A 12659-nucleotide genomic window follows, 5' to 3' on the forward strand; every position below is an offset into this window, starting at 1 on the left:
CCTTTTTTGGATGGAACCTTGTAGGTTAGGCAAGGCAGGTTGTATGACATGTGTGAGTTCCGGCACCTTTTTCTTTTACAAAAAAAGCACTGGGTGTAATAAATCACTTCGCTGTATTTTTAGAAGAAGGGCTGCCACGGAGAAAGTGGACTTATGAAAAGCTAATATGTGTCTACCTTTAGTGTCTATGGAAATTCTCAGTCATCCAAAGTAACGGCTGTCTCAAAGGCAACTGGAGTTTTTCTTTGAAAACGTTTGGCTTCTCATCCAAGAAGATTTCTCCAGTTCTTCAGTCAGAATTGAAAGAGGCTTCTTGGATGAGAAGCCAAATGTCTTCAGGGAAAAACAAAGTCCAGTTGACTTTTGAAAAAAAAAACATCTTTGTCTCTCTTTAGGGAGGACCAAGTTAGTATGTGCTCTCCCCTTAGGAAGGACCTGGAGTGGACTGCTTGCTCTCATTGGAAATTCCCTCCATGAAAGCATTTAGTGGTAATGCTAGAGGTTCATTTTTGTAGGAAACTAGTATGAGCTGGTTGCTCACTACAAGTAACAACCATTCATTTAGCAACTGCTCAAAGTTATAGTGGCAGTGAAGAAAGTGACAACTGCTCCTCACATTTGTGATTATTACAGCTTCCCCACAATCGCTTGATCAAAACTGGGTGCTTGGCAACAGGCATACATTTACAAGAGTTGCTGCATTCCAGGGTCATGTGATTGCAATTTGCAATCTTCTCAATTGGTTTCCGAAGATCATAGGGGGAAGCTGAATTTGTTTAACAACTGCAGGATTCAATTAATAATTGCAGTGATTCACTAAACAATAATGGCAATCATGATCTGTAACTTGAGCTGGCCACGAACAAGGAGTATGTATCAAAGGTAGTGACCCTTTGAGAGCTGTATGCAACGAAATTTCATTTTGATGTATGCTGATTGGTGTACATTCAAAGTGACAATGAAGTTATTATTAAAAGAGGTCATAACATTCTGAAAGATTCAATAACTGCCCTACTTAACAATTGGGAAATTCTGGTCCCAATTATTGTAAGTTGAGGTCTAATTGGATCTATCAGTAGCAATTGATATTCCCTAGCCTAGGCAGTACCTCAAGGGTTCACACATGATGCTAAGTAAAGGTTTTTTGAACAGGTACACTTGCCTGGGTTTATTCACTTTATTGAGTCAGAAAGGAGGGGGGTTGATTTAGTTTAACAAGTTGTGTACATTTAGCCATCTTTTTTGTTGTAAGCTTGTATTTTAATATATATCTGCTGATGATTAAATCTTTCACATCTGCCTAGTACAGTGTGTTTGCCCAGTACTTACTCTAGTTTGTGACCGAGATAGCATGGTTTAGAATTGTGAGGTCAGCCCCCTCAGAGAAGGAAATATGAAAAGGGCAGAATATTATATTTCCTCAAAGAATCTTAAAGAGGCAGAAAAGCATGCCCCGTTTTCTTAATAGCCCCAAGTCTCCGTCCCCCAAGCAGAAACCAGCTCTATAGAAATACAGATGTAAATATTGTAATCCATTCAGGAAGGTTGGAGGCCCCCAGCTAGAAGCTTAGGAAGACAAAGACATCTAAAATCTACATACCCCACTCAAACTCTTAAGACAGGACATAATAGGATTAACCCACAGATGCTAAAGGGCAAACACAGACTCAGGTTAAAATACATGACACAGGATATACAAAGCCTCAAACAGGAACAGGAAACAACCTCAAGAGCCCCAGAGGGTTTAAAAACCCACTCCCTACATGTGCTCTCTCTCTTTTCTTCCAGAGCCATCTTTCTGTCTGGCTCGCCTCTTCAATAAACTGCAACCTTCTTTCTAAAGCAGTCACCATGTTGTTTATTCCCAGCTTGGACTGAACCATGATGAAGACTTTTCCTTCAACAGAATCATGTTTTGTGATCCAGCACAAGAGTTCCCCAAAGTGGTCAGTTTTTACCCCACAGGTTGATGGGATTATCGGTTATGATTAGTTAAAGTAGTAGTAATTATTTTCTTATAAAAATGTTTGGGGATCAATGAACAATCAAACTTCATGAAGGGATTGCTTAGCTGAAGAGTTTGAGGACCCTGGTCTAGCACAACATGTAAACCCAGTCATTGTGTCTTATATAAGGTAATTTGGTTAAAAATATCCCATTTCATTTTATTTATATTGCCCTTTTATTATTTGTATAAATAACTCCTATTTTCCCCATAACAACCCTGTGAGGTGGTGTAGGAAGAAAAGTCTTCATCATGGTTCCATCCAAGCTGGGTACAAACAACATGGCGACTGCTTTAGGAAGAAGGTTACAGTTTATTGCAGAGGAAAGCCAAACAGAAAGATGGATCCAGCAGAAAAAGGACTGAACACATGTAGGGAGTGGGTTTTATACCCCCTGGACTCTTTTGTTATTTCCTGTTTCAGGCTTTGTATTTCCTGTGTGATGTATTTGACCTGAGTTGCTTGGGTGTGCCTTTCTGGTATTCTTGATGGTTGTGGGTCAATCTCCAAAGGTCATATCCTGCTTTCCTGGGGCTGGGGTATATGTAGATTTTAGGCCTTTGTCTTCTTAAGCTTCTAGCTCCAAACTTTTTGATGATTTACATTTGTGTGTCTATAGAATTGGTTTTCTGCTTGGGGGAAGGAGACCTGGGCTATTAAGAAAACTGGGCATGCTTTTCTGGTTCTTCAATATCTTTTTAGGAAATATATTTTTCTCCCCTTTTAATATTTCCTTCTCTGGGGAGCTGACTTCCCTCAGTGGGTTGGGCTGAAAGAGTGACTGCCCCAAAGTCAACCAGCTTTCATGCCTCAGGCCTCTAGAATTCACTGTTTCCTGGTTTCTAGCCTGATGCCTTAGATACTAGATCAAACCGGGTTCTCATTGTATAATCTGTGAAACTGATTCCTGTTTCAAGATCTGTTGCTACTGCATCACTTGACTTTTCTAAAATTCTTCTGCCTGCTGATGATAACACAGTTATGTGCAGTTATTTGATCAAGTACAATCTTTTTCTTCCTTTTATTCATGGCAATAGAACAGAAAATGTTTATTCAGGTCAATTTAATAAGTTTACAAAAATAAGGAAATGAATAGCCCCTAAATTATGTGCCCAAAAGGAAGATTAATCCTAGATGCCTAGAGAGTTAGGATTGAATTTCTTTTGTCCATTATTCATTTTTAATGATTTTTGTCTGTCTCAGAAATAAAACTCATTTTTTGTGGACATCATTACTGTGGTATTTCTGCAAAACTGAGTAAAGTAGTAATTATATTTGGTTTTTTTAATTTTTAAAAAAGTGCTGTGTATAGCTCAAGCTGTGTAGAAAGATAGGTAAATAATGGGCAATGATGTTTGGGGGTATGAATCTATTTCTCCTGGAAAAGAGGGAGCAAATTCTACAGGGAAGTTCAGATTTTAGAAGGAACCATTTTGTGAGCTCTGAGAAATCTTGTAAAGCAACCTTCCTCACATCTAAGTGGAACAGTAGAACAGAAAACAATGCTGGAGGTCTTTTCTACATTTCTCTTTCAGTGTAATATTGTTGCACAACTTTCACTTCTGTTTCTGGAATGTAGTTTCCTTTTTTGGTGCCTAAGGGAAGCAGTGTTTGACTGCACCTAATTTCAAGGGTTTTGCAAATAACCATGTCCTTTGGGACTACATCCTATGGATCTAATTTGTCCATTTCAGGCTGCAGTGTCCTTATTGGTGTCCCAATATACTGCTAGATGGCATGCTTCAGGTTCCTTCAATTAAACAGGATCATCTGTTGGGATCCCAGAAGGGTGGCTTCTCTGTAGCAGCATCTACCGTCCGTAATGAGGTTTCCCCCTTCCCAAAATCCTGGTGGCCGCACCTCTGCTCTTCCAGGCTCTTTACCGAAGCAAGGGAGAGTGAGACCCCTCACTTCATCATACTTGGCATCTTTTTTTTAAAATGGCCTCTGAAAAACTCAGTTATGACCTAAATTTAACTTCTGACCATTGCCTTGCCCCTACAAATTCCATGAATTTGTGTTTGACAACTACCTTGCATATGTGACTGGTTGCAGTGTTTTGCAGCCATGTGATCACAATTTGCATTTGCACTTATGACCACGACTCAACTTATGACCATTGTAAAAATTATTGCAAAATTGGGTCAAGTCAAGTGATGACTTGCAACCACAATGACTTACAATGGAAATTACAGTCCTAACTGTAGTCATAATTACAACATCAGAGACAGGATAGAGACTTTTTTTGTCCTCCAGTACAATTGTGTGGGGGGCGGGAGCAGTGGCATGCAGAATTCTCCCAGTATCACTTTTTTAAAAAATCAACCTTGGAAAAATAGGAATAGAAAAACCAAAAGCAACCCCTCATACCCTCCTTATCCTTAACTATGTATTTCAACAAGACACTATAGTCAGTAATATAAAAAGCTACCAACAGATCTAGAAGGTCACACTTATCTAACTCCCAATGAAGAACCTCCTTTAGGATGACCAAATACAGTCATGGCTGAAATTGTTGGCACCCCAGAAATTTTTCCAGAAAATCAAGTATTTCTCACAGAAAAGTATTGCAGGAACACATGTTTTGCTATACACAGGTTTATTCCCTTTGTGTGTATTGGAACACAACAAAAAAGGGAGGAAAAAAAGCAAATTGGACATAATGTCAAACAAAAGTCCAAAAATGGGCCGGACAAAATTATTGGCACCCTTTCAAAATTGTGGGTAAACAAGATTGTTTCAAGCATGTGATGCTCCTTTAAACTCACCTGGGGCAAGTAACAGGTGTGGGCAATATAAAAATCACACCTGAAAGCAGATAAAAAGGAGAGAAGTTCACTTAGTCTTTGCATTGTGTGTCTGTGTGTGCCATGCTAAGCATGGACAACAGAAAGAGGAGAAGAGAACTGTCTGAGGACTTGAGAACCAAAATTGTGGACAAATATCAACAATCTCAAGGTTACAAGTCCATCTCTAGAGATCTATATTTGCCTTTGTCCACAGTGCGCAACATTATCAAGAAGTTTGCAACCCATGGCACTGTAGCGAATCTCCCTGGTCGTGGACAGAAGAGAAAAATTGATGAAAGGTTGTAACGCAGAATAGTCCGGATGGTGGATAAGCAGCCCCAAACAAGTTCCAAAGGAATGCAAGCTGTCCTGCAGGCTCAGGGAGCATCAGTGTCAGCGCGAACTATCCGTCGACATTTAAATGAAATGAAACGCTATGGTAGGAGACCCAGGAGGACCCCACTGCTGACACAGAGACATAAAAAAGGAAGATTACAGTTTGCCAAAATGTACTTGAGTAAGCCAAAATCCTTCTGGGAAAACATCTTGTGGACAGATGAGACCAAGATAGAGCTTTTTGGTAAAGCACGTCATTCTACTGTTTACCGAAAATGAAATGAGGCCTATAAAGAAAAGAACACAGTACCTACAGTGAAATATGGTGGAGGTTCAATGATGTTTTGGGGTTGTTTTGCTGCCTCTGGCACTGGGTGCCTTGAATGTGTGCATCATGAAATCTGAGGATTACCAAAGAATTTTGGGTCACACTGTAGAGCCCAGTGTCAGAAAGCTGGGTTTGTGTCCGAGATCTTGGGTCTTCCAGCAGGACAATGACCCCAAACATATGTCAAAAAGCACCCAGAAATGGATGGCAAGAAAGCGCTGGAGAGTTCTGAAGTGGCCAGCAATGAGTCCAGATCTGAATCCCATTGAACACCTATGGAGAGATCTTAAAATTGCTGTTGGGAAAAGGTGCCCTTCCAATAAGAAAGACCTGAAGCAGTTTGCAAAGGAAGAGTGGTCCAAAATTCCGGGTGAGAGGTGTAAGAAGCTTATTGATGGTTATAGGAAGTGACTGATTTCAGTTATTTTTTCCAAAGGGTGTGCAACCAAATATTAAGTTAAGGGTGCCAATAATTTTGTCCGGCCCATTTTTGGAGTTTTGTTTGACATTATGTCCAATTTGCTTTTTTCCTCCCTTTTTTGTTGTGTTCCAATACACACAAAGTGAATAAACCTGTGTATAGCAAAGCATGTGTTCCTGTAATACTTTTCTGTGAGAAATACTTGATTTTCTGGAAAAATTTCTGGGGTGCCAACAATTTCGGCCATGACTGTAAATCTTCATGCTAACTTCCAGTTTGCCTATAGACTGAAAAGGATCAAGTTAATTTAAGTTAAGAGCTACCGGAACTGGAATACCACTTTCTTTTCTACGAGCTTAGGTAAATGTGAACACTAGCCCATGGTTGTTGAAAGATGGATTTCTTGATCATAGACCTCACCAACGACCCCTATAAGGTACTAGGAATCTCCACTTTCAAGAAAGAATAATAAACTGAATGATCATTGGTCTGGGCCTTTAATACTCCTGAATTCCATGGCAAACTTATATGCCACTCATCTCACCAAAGGCATTTCTAGGTGGTTTACAATCATTGAATAAAAATGCCATATAAAACATTAAAATAATAAACAGAGATGTTAAATTTAAAATTCAGTTAAAATTAAATTGACCAAGACGGAGAGGAAGGGAGCAAAGTGCGCACAGGGAGAATGTGGGGTGTTATCCATTAGCCACCTCCAGAATGCCACACCCCCATTGGACCACCAGACCAGTTGGTAAAGCCATGTCTTCAAGCTCTTTTGGAAGGCTAAAAGGGTGGGTGCAGGGGGGCATGATGTTCCAGAGGGAGGGAGCCATGGCAGAAAAGGCCTTTCTTTTGGACCCAGCCAGTTGCAATTTTCTTGACTGACAGGTCTGCAGTATGCTGCTTCTGCCAGCACAGGTGGGCTGGCTGGACCCATTGGGATGACATGGTTCTTCAGATAGCCTGGACCTATGCCATGAAGGGCTTTAAAGGTGATAACCAACATCTTGAGCTGGACCCAGAAGCAAACTGGCAACCAGAGCAGCTTGATGAATAGTGATGTAACATGGGCCATCTTAGGGGCCCCAAGAACTGCTTCTGTACCTGCGTTCTGCACCAGCTGAAGCTTCCTGATACTCTTTCAAGAGTGCATTGCAATAGTCCAAGCATGAGATGACCAGGGTTTGAGTGGCTGAGCAGAAGAAATCCTAATTCAGGAAACAGCGCAACTGGACCACAATATGAAGTTGAGCAGACTCTCCTAGCTATGATTGCTACCTGCTCATTGAGCAGCAGTCACAAGTCCAGAAGAACCTCCAAAGTGCACACTGGGTCTGTCTTGGTTAGTACCATCCCACCCAGAACTAAAGATGTAAGGTAGGCCTCAACAGCCCTCGTCTCTGCTTGTTCCTGACATGATCCCATAGAACTTCCCAGGTTCTGTTATCGTGAATACCTGGTATTCAGCCGCAAAAGTCTCAGTACCTGTAAATAACTATGGTATACTTGGCTCCCCAAATCCTTGGTAGGTGGAGATAAAAAATCATTGTGAATGAAGTGAGCCTATATTTTTTAACGTCTCTGTCTCTTCGCTTTGTTTTGTTCTTCTGTCCCACATTACTTGTACGGTGCCACATAGGGGCACCAGCAGCATTGGGAAAAAAATAACTCATATTCAGGCCAAATGTCTTCTCCAAAGCACATCAAAATAGAGCACAAATTAGGAAACAAAAAATAAATGCCACTCAGCCAAACAAGCAAAAAATAAGAAACAAAAATAAGAAACTAGAAGTGGAAATTTATTTTTATTTATTTTATTGGATTTATATACCGCCCTTTCCTGAAGGACTCAGGGCGGTTTACAGGGTACTTAAAACACTGATACAAAAATTTAAAAACAATTAAAAAGAATTAAATTTAATCCCTGAAAAAATATAAAAACCCCAATTAAAAACTCTCAGCCTGGGCTGGGGAGCTCGAAGAGCCAGGTCTTCAGGTCCCGGCGAAATGAACGAAGGTCGGGGGTGGTCCTAAGCTCCGCGGGCAGCTGGTTCCAGAGGGCAGGCGCACCCACAGAGAAGGCCCTCCCCCTGGGTGTTACCCGCTGGCAATCTTTAACCGGCGGCACCCTGAGAAGGCCCTCCCTGTGAGAGCGCACTGGACGAAGGGAACTTGATGCCGGCAGCAGGTGTTCCCTCAGATATCCCGGACCCAAGCCATTAAGGGCTTTATAAGTCATCACCAGCACCTTGAATCTCACCCGGAGGGCAACCGGAAGCCAATGCAGCTCACGGAGAAGAGGTGTTACACGGGAGTATCGGGAAACTCCCATAACAACTTGTGCAGCTGCATTCTGCACCAGTTGAAGCCTCCGAGTGGTTCTCAAGGGCAGCCCCATGTAGAGAGCGTTGCAGTAGTCTAGCTGGGAGGTCACGAGCGCATGGGTGACTGTGCGTAGGGCATCTCGGTCCAGATAGGGCTGCAACTGGCGCACCAGGCGAAGCTGGGCAAAAGCCCCCCTGGTTATGGCTCCTATATGGTTTTCAAAATTGAGCCATGAATCCAAGAGGACGCCCAAGTTGCGAGCCCTATCAACGGGGGGGGGGGGAACACCTCACCCCCCATCATTAATGATGGAACGGCCTGGCTAACCCGAGATGCCAGTATGTACAGCCACTCAGTCTTGGCAGGATTGAGACGAAGCCTGTTTCTCCCTATCCAAACCCGGACCACCTCCAGGCAACGGGACATCATGTCGAGTGCATCACTGGGTTGGTTCGGGAGTATCGGGAAACTCCCATAACAACTCGTGCAGCTGCATTCTGCACCAGTTGAAGCCTCCGAGTGGTTCTCAAGGGCAGCCCCATGTAGAGAGCGTTGCAGTAGTCTAAACGGGAGGTCACGAGCGCATGAGTGACTGTGCGTAGGGCATCTCGGTCCAGGTAGGGTCGCAACTGGCGCACCAGGTGAATCATTAAAAGCAGCAAGGCTATCATTAAAAGCCTAATCTTAGGGATTCCTATGTAGCCCCCATCTAGACATAGGCAGGTTGCACAACGTAAGTCTTTTAGGGTTTTCTCTGCAGTTCCAATCACACTTTTCCACCCCCTCTCGAATGGAAACAACCCTGCCAACAACCAGTCTTATCTTGGGGTAACTATTTATCCTCCCAGCAGTTACTATCCAGGAAGCATTAAAGGGTTAAGTTCAACCCAATGTCTCCCAAGGCCAGATGGTGCCTGTCTCAAGTGGAATGCAGCTTCCTTTGGCCAAGCTACAGATTGAAATTATACACTGCCTAAGTCTGCCAGTTCTGGACTGCAAAACTCTGGACAACCACTAGATAGAAACAGAGTTCAGAATTTTCTATATCTCTTTGGACCTATTTAGAAGTACTCCAGATTTTTATAATCCAGATCTGGTCATCCTAAAGTTGCCATTGGCAGTGATGTAACATCTTCTCTTTATAGGTTTACAGGTAACTATCCAACAGGTGCAAAGCATATGTATTCTGCCAGGTAAGGACATATATTATTAACATTACATAACATTATATATTAACAGCCACCCATTGTCACGTTACAGGAGCGCTGAGGGGTATAACATTATTTTACTAGTTTATAAAAATATAAAATACAGAAGTACAAAGAAAAGTGAAAATAATGGAAAAATAAGGAAGAAAAGAGGTGAGAGAGAAAAGTGTTAAGGTAAAGGAAAAAAGAGAAAAAGCATTGATTTCCAACTCCTTTTGGTGCAGTAGAATAAGGTAGTAACATAAAACATCAATGTTACAAAGTATAATTGAAAGAAAAATGTGGTTGGAAGGATGGAAGGCTGAGTCAACCCTGAGCTGGTGAAATCGAGCTGCCAAACTGCTGGCAACCGGCAGTCAGCAGAAGTAGCCTGCAGTACTGCATTCTAGCCACTGCGTCGCCATGGCTCTGAATTGAGAGAGACTGGCCTATAAGGCACCCTGTGAGCTTTGATGGATGAAAATAGATTTAAAGCTGTCCATGTCTAGTACCTTCACTTCTACACTTTACTGGCTCTCTATGATGGAATTTAGTAAGATGGATCCACAGGAGGAAGGGGATGCATTCCAGAGGAGTAAGAGGCAACTTAGCCCAGATATTATATGAAAGACGGTGAAGATAACTCTTCCCTAATATTCCACAGAATATATTGTGGATGCATTTGGTAGGGTCCTCAGCCTGGCAAGGTTTTGTCTATAGGTGTGAAACAATAAAAACTCAGCTAGGAAGAATTGCTATGTTTCATTCTTGGTTTTGGGCCTGACACACTCCAAGAGTCCAGACGATTTTCTTGAAAATAAGGTTGATGCTAGAGGCTAACCTGCTAGGCAGCATGCTACTTTTTCATTTGTATCTTCTTTTTTACTCAAGTCAGTTGGGACAGGGTGGTCTGCCTTTCTAGGGAACATCATGCAGCCTTATTCCAGCTGTAGTGATAATATAAGTGGCAGAATAAAGCAATAGATTTACATGACATGCTAAGCTACAAGGCACTGTTCATCACCACAACAGTTGAGATGACATGACACATTTCAGATATAATGTTTGATTTCTGTTTAAATATAACAATTTGTAGCCTGAGAATAGTGCCAAGAAGGATTGGATTCAAATGATATCCACTAAGAATATAAATTTAAATAAATTATATGTTTAGATTTAAATCCTAAACAACCTGATTGAAAATAAATTCCACCCAAAAATGAGTTTTGTTTTTGAGTAAAGCAAATCTTAAATAAACTTGTGATGGAACAAGTACACACAGCAGGAGCTACTTGTGACTGAAATGTGCTTAAAATTGAATGATATAACAGTGAAAATGTATGCAAAATTATGTAGAAGTCTATCTTCCAAGGAGGCAGATGCTCAAGTATATATAGTTCTACACGCTAATGAGCTGAAAAATGCATGATAATTCTACTTACAACCTGTTAATAAATCATGGAGAACTTAAAAATTACACATTTGGCTGACGTATTTTTTTTCTTTCCCCACAATTGTTCTCATTCAGGTTAAATACATTCAAATAGCCAAAAGAAAATGCAGATGCTTTTAGCTGCAGTTAATATAACAAACCAGAACACATAATTATCATCCACAATAAATTTTCATTAAAAATGATAGACTGGCAGTTTGGGGAAAAAAGGGGTTAATGACAGGAATTCTTGGTTATTTGTGGAACTTTTTTTGGTTACTCCCTGTTGAGTAATAGAAGATGTTTTTTGGAGATTTGATGCCTTTTTCAAACTATTAGTGGGATACAATGGCACAAAGGAACTTACAACAATACAATGTGGATCTCCTGTCAAGTCCAGTACTGCTGCATTGTTGTGGGCAGGACTTTTTTTCTCATAGAACGCTCAGAACGGAGTTCCGGCACCTTTTTTGGATGGAACCTTGTAGGGTAGGCAAGGCGGGTTGTATGACATGTGTGAGTTCCGGCACCTTTTTCTTTTACAAAAAAAGCACTGGTTGTGGGGAAATTTCAGTAAGTGCCCCCATATTTTCAGTTCACCTTGTAACGTTGTCCCCATGCTGTAAGAAGATGCAAGAGTGGATTATAAGAAAACTATAGTCTAATTCTCATTGTAGAAAAAATGCAAATGATTTTCAGGAATACTCCAACAAGGAATTTAAGAAAGGCCAGCAAATCTTGAAGGACAGCATTAAAAGGTTGTGCAGTTTTTACACGTGTTTACATAGAAGTGAGTCCAACAGCTCAATTTTGAAGATCATATAGGAGCCATGACCAGGGGGGCTTTTGCCCAGGTTCACCTGGTGCGCCAGTTGCGACCCTACCTGGACCGAGATGCCCTACGCACAGTCACTCATGCGCTCATGACCTCCCGTTTAGACTACTGCAACGCTCTCTACATGGGGCTGCCCTTGAGGACCACCCGGAGGCTTCAGCCGGTGCAGAATGCGGCCACGCAAGTCGTGATGGGGGTCTCCCGATACTCCCATGTAACACCGCAAGCTGCATTGGCTTCCGGTTGCCCTTCGGGTGAGATTCAAGGTGCTGGTGATGACCTATAAAGCCCTAAATGGCGAGGGTCCGGGATATTTGAGGGAACACCTGCTGCCAGCATCAAGCTCCCTTCGTCCAGTGCGCTCCCACAGGGAGGGTCTTTTCAGGGTGCCGCCGGTAAAAGATTGCCGGCGGGTAACACCCAGGGGTAGGGCCTTCTCATTGGGCGCGCCTGCCCTTTGGAACCAGCTGCCCACGGAGCTTAGGACTGCCCCCAACCTCCATTCATTCCGCCGGGACCTGAAGACCTGGCTCTTCGAGCTCTCTGGCCCAGGCTGAGAAATTTTTAATTTTAACTGGGTTTTTATTTTTTCTCAGGGTTTCATTTAATCTTTTTTAATTTGTTTTAACTTTTGTATTGATTTTCTTTTAAATATCCTGTAAACCGCCCTGAGTCCTTCGGGAAAGGGCAGTATATATATATTCGAATCTCAGAAGGGTATGACTGACTGATGAAGACTAATGAGTCCGAAATGCATATCAGCCTCCCTAAATTCTTTGTTAGTAATTTACACACACACACACACACACACACACACACACATATAATAAACAAACAAACTTGAGGCAGATTCAAAGAGATTGTAGCCTTATCCAGTATTTGTTATAGTCAGGGATTAAAGTTTAACAATCTCTTTTCACACTAACCTCACTTTGTTTTCAAGATGTTAGTGGTTGTCCGTGTGCGTATGAGTGTATAATACCGCATATGGACA

The sequence above is a fragment of the Vipera ursinii genome, assembly GCF_947247035.1.
Source record: "Vipera ursinii genome assembly, chromosome: 2".
Taxonomy (NCBI): Eukaryota; Metazoa; Chordata; class Lepidosauria; order Squamata; family Viperidae; genus Vipera; species Vipera ursinii.